Source organism: Amblyomma mixtum, chromosome 7 (assembly GCF_055824585.1).
Source record: "Amblyomma mixtum isolate Tamu chromosome 7, ASM5582458v1, whole genome shotgun sequence".
Lineage (NCBI taxonomy): Eukaryota > Metazoa > Arthropoda > Arachnida > Ixodida > Ixodidae > Amblyomma > Amblyomma mixtum.
The window spans coordinates 57,255,568-57,267,709 of record NC_143018.1 but is presented as its reverse complement, the minus strand read 5'-3'; the positions used below and the strand labels follow the sequence as shown (position 1 = coordinate 57,267,709).

Below are 12,142 nucleotides of genomic sequence, written 5' to 3'. Positions count from 1 at the left end.
TCTCGGTGGACATCTGAACCAGGCCGCAAGGGAAAGGAGGAAGGTGGGAGTGGAAGAACAGAGATAAAGAGGAGGCCTCCGGAATAATTTCTACCACCTGGGGTTCTTTTTTAGCGTTCGCTGACATCGCACAGCACACAGGCGCCTTGCGCTCCGCTTCCGCCTCCATCGAAACGTGGCTGCTGCGGTCGGGTTCGAACCCGGGTACTCCGGCTTGGCCGTAAACGAGCGCCTTAACGACTGAGCCACAGCGGCGGGTCAAAAGGGTTCATTGCAAAGTATATGGGCCTCCAGAATTTCGCCTCCATCAAAAATTGACCGCCGCGGCCAGGATCGAATCCGCATCTTTAGCGGTCAGCAGCTGAGTGCAATAAACACTGAGCTATCGCAGTGGGTGTGTGCGGCAAAATGCTTAATCTGAGAAAAATTTTCCATTGCCCGCATGGAGAAGATTACTTAAGAAACAAACAATGGGGAATGCTTTTGACGATCACAAAAACATTAATAGATAAAAATACAAGTCTGTTGACAGGAGTTCTGCGAATGCACTGATTGTTGTGGAGAGATATTTTAATATGTGAAAAATTGCGCTTCTAAACTCGTTCCTGTTCAAAAATGCTTATGTCCAGAATTGTTGTATATGCGATTAAAATTGCCAGAATACAATGCGCGACCAGGAGAATTTATTAAATGGTTTATTGTAAGATGCAGTGACCCAGGCAGTGCTCTAACGCGTACAATGTCTCGATATGCAGTGCTCGTTCTGTGAATTGGCGCGGAGAAGTCATCGAGTCTGGTGCGTCCCGACCCCTTCGGGGTATCCGGCGTTCCCCGACAGCTACATGCGACCTGAGTGAGTGGCGCCGCCTTCTGAGCTTGCAGAGATAGCGGGGCCGCTGATGTCTTCGTGTAACCGAATTTTCCAGTGTAAAAGATGCACCTTTGTATAAGACGTACTCGCCATATGCGCAGGCTGTCATCGAAAAAGTTTGTATATAAGACGCACCCCAGTTTACCTAGTTAGGGTAGTGAGGCTTAATTAAACACGCTTGAGCGACCATCGCGAAATGCAACTTATCTGTGAGAAATTCTTAAGCAACGCTAAGTAATCGAAAAAGGCAACACTCACGCCATACCCGCCCAAGTTTTAGCAAAAAAGAAACAAAAAACGAAAGGGCTCTTCCATATGTTCACAACGACAGTTTATTTCTACTTAGAACCTTCGAAGTCTTTATCTTCAGATGCGCTATCAAAAAGTTCGCCCATTTCTGGAGGCTACGTGGCTTTAACATTCTCTCCGCACTACATACGTACTACGTACACAGAGCAAGCACAGTTGCAAAGGGTGGCTAACAAAGAACGCCGGCTTGTCTTGACAATGGCGAGAAGCGAGATTGTCGCCATCTTTTGGCATTTCACATTACTTTTGCTTGGGGCCTCCGAAACGGCCACGCGTTTGCGATCCCGGAAGTCGTCATCCCCACCATTTCATGATAAAGCTCACCTGATAATGTCGCACACGGCTTTCCCCGTATTGAAGTATTAACCGTGTTACAACCGCGTCATTGGGAGCGATTTTTTTTCAGTGAAAAAAGCTTGAGCATGAACCTGAGTAATTTCTGAACTCGCAAAAAAATGAAAAATTCGCGTATAAGACGCACCCTTGTATAGGACGCACCAGCAAGATTTTGGAAAAAAAAAAAGCCGCGTCTTATACACCGGAAACTACGGCAAGTACGGCCTCCTGTCGCTCAGTGACCGCTTGAGCCATTGCATGGAGCACACAGTTACATGTTACATGAGTGGAGAAACAGCCGTAGTTGTTGGCGTCTCGAAAGAATTCCGATCGGTCGAAAATGTTGTGACGCACTGGCTGACCATTGGCTGCGTATACAGCCAGTGGTGAGGTTCAGTCGCCAGTGAGCCAGTGGGGGTGTCGCTTTCCACGGAGGCTTCAAAGCGACGTCTACGTCATCGAATAACCATGCCCATTGGCAGGGGACGAAATAGATCAGAAATATAAGGGATTTGAAATGGGTAAGGGATCCTTATAGAATGCAGGCCCTGCAGGGATAGACTGCTGCATTGTTATGTCAAGGAGGCTTATTTAAATGGAAATGGAGCTTGGGATACGCTTCTCTACCATCCACATCCAAGCGGTGATCCCGGAGTCCGTTTCGGTTTTGACACAAGTTCGAATCGAGTGGTGGGACAAATAAGTTCCATTTCAAATGAAATTTTGTCAGGGACAACAAGTACGCATTTCATTGCGGAACAGGGCACAAAGATTCGCACTAGCGGTTTATACTACAACACGATACATCATTGCCACGTAGTGGTGACTGCACTCCGGACAGCAGGAAGACGGCGAAAATGTCAATATGCATGAATTCGGCGCCAGGGTGGGCAAAGTGATTGAGGACGTGGAGCCCGCTGAGGTCTTCGACAGTCACGCAGGAAAATACCAAGTTGGCTGCTTACGGTATTCTGTTCCTTTGGCCACTCATCAATACGGCGCCTGTGGAAACGGAGCTAATGCAACATGACGAAGTAAACATCGGCGTTCGGGAGACACTCCATGAGGATCGTCACACTCGCACAATGGCTGGCAGTTGGCTTAAAAGTAATGTTCTTTAAGGCGCAGTCGTCTAGACCACTAGGCATGTCGCAAAGGGGAGCCCTAGCTTAGTTTATTGAATAGCTTTTGAAAGCCATGCTCATGAAAATCGTGTCACTGTGACTAGAGCACTTCAGTGAGGTTGCTTTATGCACAACTCTTGATTCATGCAAAGCGAAACGACCGTGTGCCATTTTCAAGACATACCGACTGCAAAAGATATTGTAATCTCACGGAGAGAGCTCGGATAGGCGAGGAATGTGAATTAGCCATGTCTGTATAAAAGAATATCTCTTAGAGCCTGCTCATTTATTGGTGAGGATTCGGTTTTTTAAGCCCTTCTGTTGTTTTTTGCTTTTTAGAGACGCGGACATTGCATGTTTATTATGGCTCTCAATCAAGCATTGACTGTGGAAAGCAAAAGTCCAATTCAACCTTGTATTTGGCACATGATAGGCTTAGCTGGCGTTTTTTTTCTTCTCACTTTTCATATATTGCTTAATTTATTATAGCCCACTTTTTATAGCTGCTTTCCTCTGTTACTCGAATATGACCGCATGAATGCACCCAAGAACATTGCTAGGCTGCAGAAACGAACTGCAGCTCGGAGGATTTTAGTAATTACTAAAGCGAACATGAGGAAAACGTGGTGAGAGGTGGAAGCCTTAAACACTAGAAGAATGTACGGCTGCGTATCTTCATGGCCACAGTCGGTGCGGCAACTGCAGTGTCCCCTCACAACCTTACACGGAAAATAACCGCTGGCCAAGGAACACATCTTTGTCTTTCTCCTTTCGATGAGAGATGTACGGCCAGTTGCCGCAGATATTACAATAAGCGTCTTGCTCTTCGGGATTTGCCTAATTTCCTGAATGGGTAGGAACTTTGGGTGAGAGACATGCAGAAGAAAGGAACCGTATTGTGGAGATGGCATCCGAGCATGTTTTAATTTCGTAGACGTTAATGTAAGCGTGGCGGGTCGCAATTGCACTCACTTGGTAACCTCTGCTACAACAACGCGATGGCGCAAGCGGCTGAGCAGTTAGAAAGTTGGGCTAGACGCAGTGCCATGACACACCGCATGGCCACACCCAAAGCGACCGTTGCTACGCAAACCTTATATGGGATCTTTCCGTGAAAAGAGCGCTTATTTTGTTTATTTTTCGGTGGGAGATGTACGAGGTGCCGCCGCAGCATTGCAGTCACACACCTTTCCGCCGCCATTGTGCCTCCGCTCTGTACGTCTGCATCCAGATGTATGAGGTGTCTTCAAATATAACTTGTTATGAGGTAATCTTGAATGCCTGCTACAGACGAAGCAGGTACAATTCTAAAGCTGTGGGGTGCCTATGTTGAGCGGTTTAAGTCTTCAGTTAATTGCCTCATAGGGAAACAATCTCACTTGTGTATTTCTGTCCCCACTTACAATTTTTGACGAGAAACTGAAAACGCGACATATGCACGCTTATAAAGTAAAATGAAACGCTCTGTGTGTGGGAAGAGTGAAATGATCAGGGGTCATCAAATTGTGGTTCTGGAGTCTTTCCTTCGCTAGAATACCGCGATTTTTTTGAAAAAATAGTCAGGTAAACTAAAGGTAGCAATTTACGTCGCGGTGGAATGTGCTGTGGATATCCGTCAACGACAACAAACAAAATACGTAAGCAATGGTCTCCGGAAGAAAGTCTTCGAATGGACCGCTAGGCGGTTTTTAGGCTTTTGTCTTTTATTTTTCTACAAGTGGAGCTGCATAAACCAGAGCTGGTTATTAAAAAGCATTCACTTTTCTCTGCTGGTGCAGTGTCCACAACAACGACGGAGACTACCCGGCCTGACAACCAAAAGTAAGATTGTTTTGCATGACGAATCACACCTGCCATTAGTGAATGTGTCATAGATTGCAGAGAAACTAGGTTCATGTGGCCAGAGGATCTCAATTATGCTGCGGAGCACGCCTCTTAATTTGAATGTCATGCATTGCTGATAGAAGATATTATAGTTCCATCAGTTATACGCGAGGGCACTAGCGGCATGTGCAAGCATATCTGTAAAGTACTTTGCTACATAAGGCTTGAGAAGTTTTTATCGCCAAAGCGTGCTCCGTATTATTGCAGGTACTGTACAAGGATTAGTGTAGGGAAGGCCTCATGTAGCATTAGTATGGTTTAATATACAACAGAACAGCAAGGATGTGCTTAAGTGCGAGTTTTGATGTAGGTGGAACGCAAAGGCGCCGTCAGGTTTCGGTACAAATAAAGAAAAGTTTTTGAAGTGAATCTTGGAACACTCGCATGTACTTCATGATCCCAATTTTAGTCAGACGTCCACTGAGACTTAGTGATGTATGCTTTGTTTACTGTTTTTTTTTTCACTAGATCAATAACTTTCAGTTCAGCAATTGTAGCTTTGGTGATGCGCAGATGCCACAAAAAGTCTTGGCTTTTCTGGGGAATCATGCAATTTCTCATGATGCCGCCAAGAAGTGTTGCCTTCGATAATGAAAATATATTCCATGAAAAGGTGGCAACCACATCTGTGGTCGAATTAATCGCGTCGCCGACATATATCTTACTGGGTAGCTGAAATTTACTGGCTATCGGATATATCTGGAATCTAGAATAAGGAGAGAGCTCTAAAAAAGACAACAGCCACGGAACGCTCATAACAGCTGCCTGTTAACTTGACGAGCTATGCTACAACGAGCATGCAGCCGGCTTGCCTTCCGCCACAATTTTCATCTACCCTTCCACGCCCTCAACAAATTCAGCAAAACTAAGTAAACTAATACTGTTTTTTTGTTCACCCCATCTACCATTCATTTGTAAATATGCTTAACTCTCTTAGAGAACCCACATCAAGTGCTAAGGAACCTTTCCACTGCAATACAGGGGGAATGCTTCAGGCCTTCCACCAGTTTCCGCTGGTATGTCAAATATAACGAGCTCAGTGTGACTGTCTGCACATACTGCTTAAATCCATCTGCCATTTGTGGAAAAAATGTCTTGCATATCTAATCGGTGTATTCAGCATCCACACCCGTGAAGTACGTTCCAACAGTGCAGCCATTGCCAAACAGCTCTTCGGGACAGTTGTTTGGTGGAAAAAATGTTTGGTGTAAAGTCGCCGTCTTAGGCGACCCATTGGCTCCTTCTACAAAATACTGATTATAAAATTGCAGACCTTGACTGCTGCAGGATAATGTAGGCGCCTATTGTCTTGCCATAACTGCCACTTCCTCGCATCATGTCCCACACAGTCATTCAGTGGCTGTTGCTCAGCATGGGACGTGTGCGGATGTCTTCGCCGTGTAGATAGCGAACATTCATCACAGTTTCCAACTCTGTCTCTTTCTGCTACTGAGGAGAAAAGAAGTTAAAACAATTTTGTACAGAGATTTTGTTCATTGGGGGCGTATAATGTGTATATCTCTGTGTGAAAGTGGTGTGTATTATGTCGACATTTTTTTTACACGGTAATGGAAATTGCCACTGTCTGGTTTGTCAAATTTGCATGTTATTACAGTATGTATAGAGTTGTCATTTGTTTTGATAATAATTGTTAGCTAATTACTCTAATGGCTTGACAAAATATGTAATTCCTAATGTTTCGCGCATGTACTGTGTCTGCCCTTGTCCATATGTAATAGGGGGTATGAGCTTGTCAAGCTGCCCGTAAGGCAGCTTTTTTCTCTCGCTCCCTCATGTCCTTTCAGTGCATGAAATAAATGAAATGAAATGAAATCTGATTTTGGGATATCAAACCGCACGTACCATACCATATCATGCGTAGAGTATGATACCATTACTCCTTTAGATGCTCTTTTAGGGCTATAAATATCTATTGGGCAGCTTAACGTTACGTAGCAAAGAAGTCAGCAATGGACATTGCAGTGCGTGCCCACTGGGGCCTGCTCAGGCATTTTGTAAATGCTGCGCTGCACAGTGGGCAAAAAGCTTTGGAGAATAGGCTTGCACACGATTAAAACTCGTGAATTTTGTTGAAGCAGCATTCCTCTCCAAAACACTGCTATCTAGGTCTTGTGGAAGACTTTCAGCTTTTCGAGGAGCCCCTCAGTGTGCTTATTTGCCTACTCGGACGTAATGCCATCCTCTGCTGTGAGTACCGCTAAGAACTAGCATTCCTCCCTAAAGAAGCTGCTCTCTAGTTCATAGTGAAAGCCTGGCAGTTCTACACGAGGCCTCATTTATGCATTATCACACTTAAGACATCCTCTGCACTCAGTTTTTATAAGTAGACTAGGTAAATGATTCGGGAACGGTATGAATGGATCCAGAGCCCTCTACGACAAAGTCCCTCGTAGCCCATGTGTCGCTTCGGGGCGGTGAATTTTTTTTCAGGAATAGCTGTTTTTGGATTGGCTTCGCCATGTAGCCGTGCATTCTGCCGCGGAATCTACAAAGCCAGCAGCAATACCTTGATTACCTAGTTAAATATGTAATTCACTGAAACAGTGTAACTTATTTAAAATGCATTTGAACGGCTGCCACCTGCCAGCCATGCCAAAGTGGAGAGTAACTTCCACTCCACATTTACATTAAAGAATGAGGAGAGAAGGGGCGAGAGGAAAGGGATAAAAAGATAATATAGGAAAGTAAGAATAACGCAGTTGGTTAAAACAAAGCTATAACAGCCTTCACTGAGTTTTAATTTTTTCTAGAATGTGTGCGAAAAGTTTAATAAATGTTGGTGCTGGTGCTGCAGCTCATGCAATGCTCACTCTATGCAGTGCTGGTGCAGTGCTCATTCCGTAAGTGAGCCCGGAAAAGTCATCGAGTCTAGTGCAGCCCATGTACATCCTGGGCCCGCTGCAGCATTCTTGGCTGGGGAGAACGCAGCTGCTTTGAGCCTTGCTGAAAGAATCCCCCAAGGTTCGGTTCCGACTTTTTGGCTCACTGTGACTTAAGACGATAATAGTGTAGCCAGATTGATTCATCTTGCAGCACTTGCTAAGGTCTTCGTTGCTTCGTGGTTTCAGCAGCAGGGAAGGGGCGCTCGCACTAGTCCGGCTTCCAAACTACGCCTTCCGTTCCGACTGCGGGCCTGACGGCAGCGGTGACCAAGCTCCCGCCGAACGAAGCAGCTCCACATGACCGCTACTTCCTGCGCCAGTCGGTAAGAATCCACAAACAAGATTGTATTATCTAGCTAGGTTTGTCTGGACGGCGGCATAAACTGATGATTGAGAAGGGAAAAGTGTGTGGGTCGTTTTGATGGCTTATTCATTAATACGAGGGGGTACCCAAAAGAAACCGGACTTATTTTTGTTTGAACTTATTTGTTCATATTTTAAGCACAGACCTTTAATATCCTTCAAAGTACTCTCCACTTACAATAATACGTTTATCGAATCTTTCATTCCATTTTTCGAAACATTAATTAAATTCATCTTTTGTGATGCTTGACAGTCCCTCCGTCGTTTTTTCCTTCACCTCAGCAACATCAGCGAAACGCTTTCCATTCACCTGTTTTTTCATTCTACGAAACAAAGAAAGTAGCACGTGGCAAGATCGGGTGAGTATGAGGGTTGAGGAACAGAGGTCATGCCATTTTTGGTCCGAATTTGTCGTAGAGACAGGGCTGTGTGAGTAGGGGCATTGCCATGGTGGAAAAACCAGTCACCCGTCTGCCACAAATCAGGCCGCCTCCACCGAACACTGTTGCCCAATCTTTTCAAAACAGCCAAGCAGAAAGCCTGGTTAACTGTCTCACCCTGCGGAACAAATTCTGAATGGACGACTCCTCCCACGTCGAAAAAACAAATCAGCATTGTTTCGAGGTTTGGTTTCACCTGACGAACTTTCTTGAGGCGAGGTGAATTTGAAGTTTTCCATTGGCATGACTGTTGCTTTGTTCAGGATTTAATTCAGGAACACTTAAGTTGTCCCCATAGCATCGTCCTTGAACGTCTTTCTGAATATTTCAAGAGTTTCCGTTCCACTTTTTCCGAAAAGAAATCAGAATTTCACCGGCACACGCTGTTCACGAACATCAGCCATTGCAAAAACGACGCTCACACAAAACAGCCGTCACTCTAAAACTCTGCCTAAACTAGTCTGGCCTTCTTCAGCGACGGCACTCGGCTTACTGACTCTGAAATATTCGTTCTATGCGCTCCTAGCGGCAAAACGCGGTACCATAGAAGCTTTGCCGATTCAAAAAATTATTCCGGTTTCTTTTGGGTACCCCCTCGTATAACCCATTCATACTGCTGTAACACCACGAGGACAGGGACGGAGACAGAGTGACGACAGCACAAGTGCTCACTAACAACTGACAAAATTTCTTAAAAGCGCAAAATATATAGACAAAACCAACGGTTACATGCACAGTCAGAACACGGTTATAAAGGTTACAGGCAATAACACACGTTACATCACGACGAATCTAATTGTTATCATAGTTTAGTGCTCTTTGAAGATAATGAACCTCGGCGTCAAGGAGGAGCAAGGAAACTCACGCATACATCTGCCGACTTCCTTATACGGAAGGCCTCCATTATCTCCCGGAAAGTCTTATCTTTGTTTCCAGAGAACACGCGTTTCTTTGAACAACCCATCGTCTTACATCTGCATGGTCACAGCCTTTCCTAGCTCGACAGCTATCACTGTCGTGCATTCTTCAGTTTGCCGCAAAGGCGCGCTTCAGTTTTGTGTGCCAAGTGTGTCGTCTGGAAAATTTTCATGATTGATGACTGAGGCGACAGACAAAATATAGGACTGAGAGCGCATTTCTAAAAGGACCAAGGAGCACCGTCACTATCATTTGCTGAGGATGTGGCAGCAATTAACGTGGCAGCAACTAAAAACATAAAGCACAGCGTTATTCCTGGCTAGTTTTCATATGCCACGTCCTTAGAAAGTAATTGTGACAACATTGGCCACTGTCTCTGGTCAAGAAGAAATAAACTTGGCATGGATTATTTTACACCGAATGAAACTGACAGCAAGGAAGCCAGAGTGGATTTGACATTAATTAGCATTATTCACATTAGAGATCTCATTAAACTAGGAAAAGAAAGCGAGCTTATCGCGCGAAGTTTGCTGGAGAATAACAATTATTGCACAAGAGTTTTAATGCGATATTTTTTAACTAATTTGAGTTTTAATTCATGACAAACAATTGTCCAAGTGAGTAGAGCTTACTGATTGCTAGTGAATAATAAAACTATAGATAACTGTTCAATAAGAAATTCGGCATGAGCTACAAATACTGGAATACGTTTAATATTGTGGAATGTTTAATCCTTTACGAGCGCTGACATGTTGGTCCGACGACAACCAGTCGTCGTCATCGTGGTCGTCGGCGCCGCTGAAGATGCTGGGGTCACGCTGCTGAAGCTCACCTTAACAGTCGATGGTAGAGAGAGGGTGTGGTAGATGGTCCTTGGCGATCCGAAAATGAACAAGGGAGGGGAAAACCTCAGGTTGCTTGAGCCAACTTTTCGACAAGGGGACTTGTCTTCGTCTTGTAGGCGAAGGAATGGGGGTTGTGTGGATTGTGATTTAGGCATACCGTACGTCGGGGCAAAGGTGCGGCTACGGAGCTCAAGATGAGAGGGGGAAGGTACAGCAGCCTCCACCAAGGGTAAAGGGCGTTGTGGCTAATTTGAATCTGGGTCACTTGGGGTGTCCGAAAACAGACCTGGACCGAGCATTTGGTCAGCAAGCAAGCTTGAGACTTCTGGGGTATCATCTTCTTTCACCACCGAAACTGAGCGCGGCTGCCACGTTACGTAAGATATATGTAGTGTTCGGTAGTTAATCCATGCTCCATAATCCTCAAATGTTAGCCCAGCCACACAGCACGAGCTGCATGTGCCACTCTCCGCTCATGATTGGGCACGGCGCTGGGTTGTTTAGTTTATGACCAGCCGCCGCGGTGGCTCAGTGGTTATGGTGCTCGGCTGCTGACCCGAAAGACGCGGGTTCGATCTCGGCCGCGGCGGTTGAATTTCTTTGGAGGAAAAATTCTAGAGGCCCGTGTACTGACATCACACGTGCGATGTCAGTGCACGTTAAAGAACCCCAGGTGGTCGAAATTTCCGGAGCCCTCCACTACGGCGTCTCTCATAGCCTTAGTCGCTTCGGGACGTTAAACCCCACAAACCAAACCAAACCAAACCAACCAACCAGCTTGAATGTGCCTGTTTGGTGAACTGAAATCAGCCGTGCATGCGTAAGCTATCGCTCAAACCACGTGCCTACAAAACACTGCAAATTCGTTTGTCACTTCCGCAAGTGCTGCTACTTGTGTGCTTTTTATTGCGGAAGCAATACTGCTCACCGTTTGAGCCCTTAAGCGCCGTCCCGGCGATGTAACCACGTTTGACCTTTAGCGTGACCTGTGCTGTGATGACGTCACGCCAGACGGAGAGAGACAGCCTCAACTCGTCTCATCGCGGTCGCCCCAGCGTAACCACGGTGCGGCGCGCACCTGCGAAGAATAAAAAAATAAACAAGATAAAAAAACGGAAAAAAAAAATAAAAATAAAAATCAAAAATGAAAAATGAGGATAAAAATAAGAATAGAAAATTAAAACCAACAAAATATAAAAACAAAAACTAAAGTAACTAAAGAAAAGTTGAGCATGGTGGCAATTGCCACCACCCGTTTCAAAGGGGGCGCTCCTATCCGTCCGTCCATCCGTCCATTCATTTTTCAATTTCATTTTCAATTTTCAATTTCATTTTCCATTTTCAACTCTATTCCATCCCATCCATCGGTTATGCGCAACCTCGGCCGCCGGCTTTGGCCGTGTAGCTCGGAGCTTCTAGACAATCATCCGTTAGCGTCAGCCGCTAGTTTTGGCGACCGAGGCACGCATAAATCTCCCAGCACGTGGGGTCCCTCGTGTGGTGAGTATAATGCGACGTAAAACAAATGGGCAAGACTTTGATAAACGTAAGCTTTACTAGGAGCGCTACCAAGACACACCACCAGGCAAACCAGGCGCAGCCAGGGCTATTGCTTTCTCAACTTACCGGGCTTAACCAAGCTAAGCCTCTGCCAATTTTTTGTTATATGCTCTGTGGAGGAAAATCGCAGGACATTCCTCTATGCTGTACGCCCCATGAATAGAGCTAGATTGTGTGTGTGTACTTTCTTCTGTTCTAACCACGTCTGTAAGTGTTTTATGCAGCTATTCCTGTTTGTGTTAAAACCACGCTTGTGCAAAATGGACCATATTTCTTGTGGTAAAATTATTGAAGCAGCGGCTGCAAAGTTTTTGCCATAAGGAAAACTGTAATCTGTATATTAGCTTTACAAAATTTCTGCCGTTCAGATGACAGCTTCTCATAAAATTCGACGTGTTAATTCATTTTATGGGGGTTTCATGCAAAATTTTTGTCGACCCATTCGTGAAGGCAAACAGAAACCTCAGGGGGCACACTGTGCCACTAAAGGCTCCTTAGTTTTTGGAGTGAAATCTACAAGCTCTAAATGATGGCTAGGAAGTGTGCATATGCTCTCAAACAATAACTTCTCACACAGACATTGGCAAGA

At 45.2% G+C, this 12,142-nt stretch overlaps 1 protein-coding gene across 11 annotated transcripts in view; it reads left to right on the top strand.

The window, feature by feature from the left end:
• Window positions 1–12,142, top strand: part of LOC149336149 (uncharacterized) — a 71,522-nt gene that overhangs the window by 6,456 nt on the left and 52,924 nt on the right. For all 11 annotated transcript variants that reach the window (XR_016284154.1, XR_016284155.1, XM_089552630.1 and 8 more), the window contains exons 3-6: window positions 756–853; window positions 4,419–4,461; window positions 7,365–7,506; window positions 7,617–7,750. The gene's annotated coding sequence lies outside the window, so the exon portion shown is untranslated. The remainder of the gene's footprint in view (window positions 1–755; window positions 854–4,418; window positions 4,462–7,364; window positions 7,507–7,616; window positions 7,751–12,142) is intronic.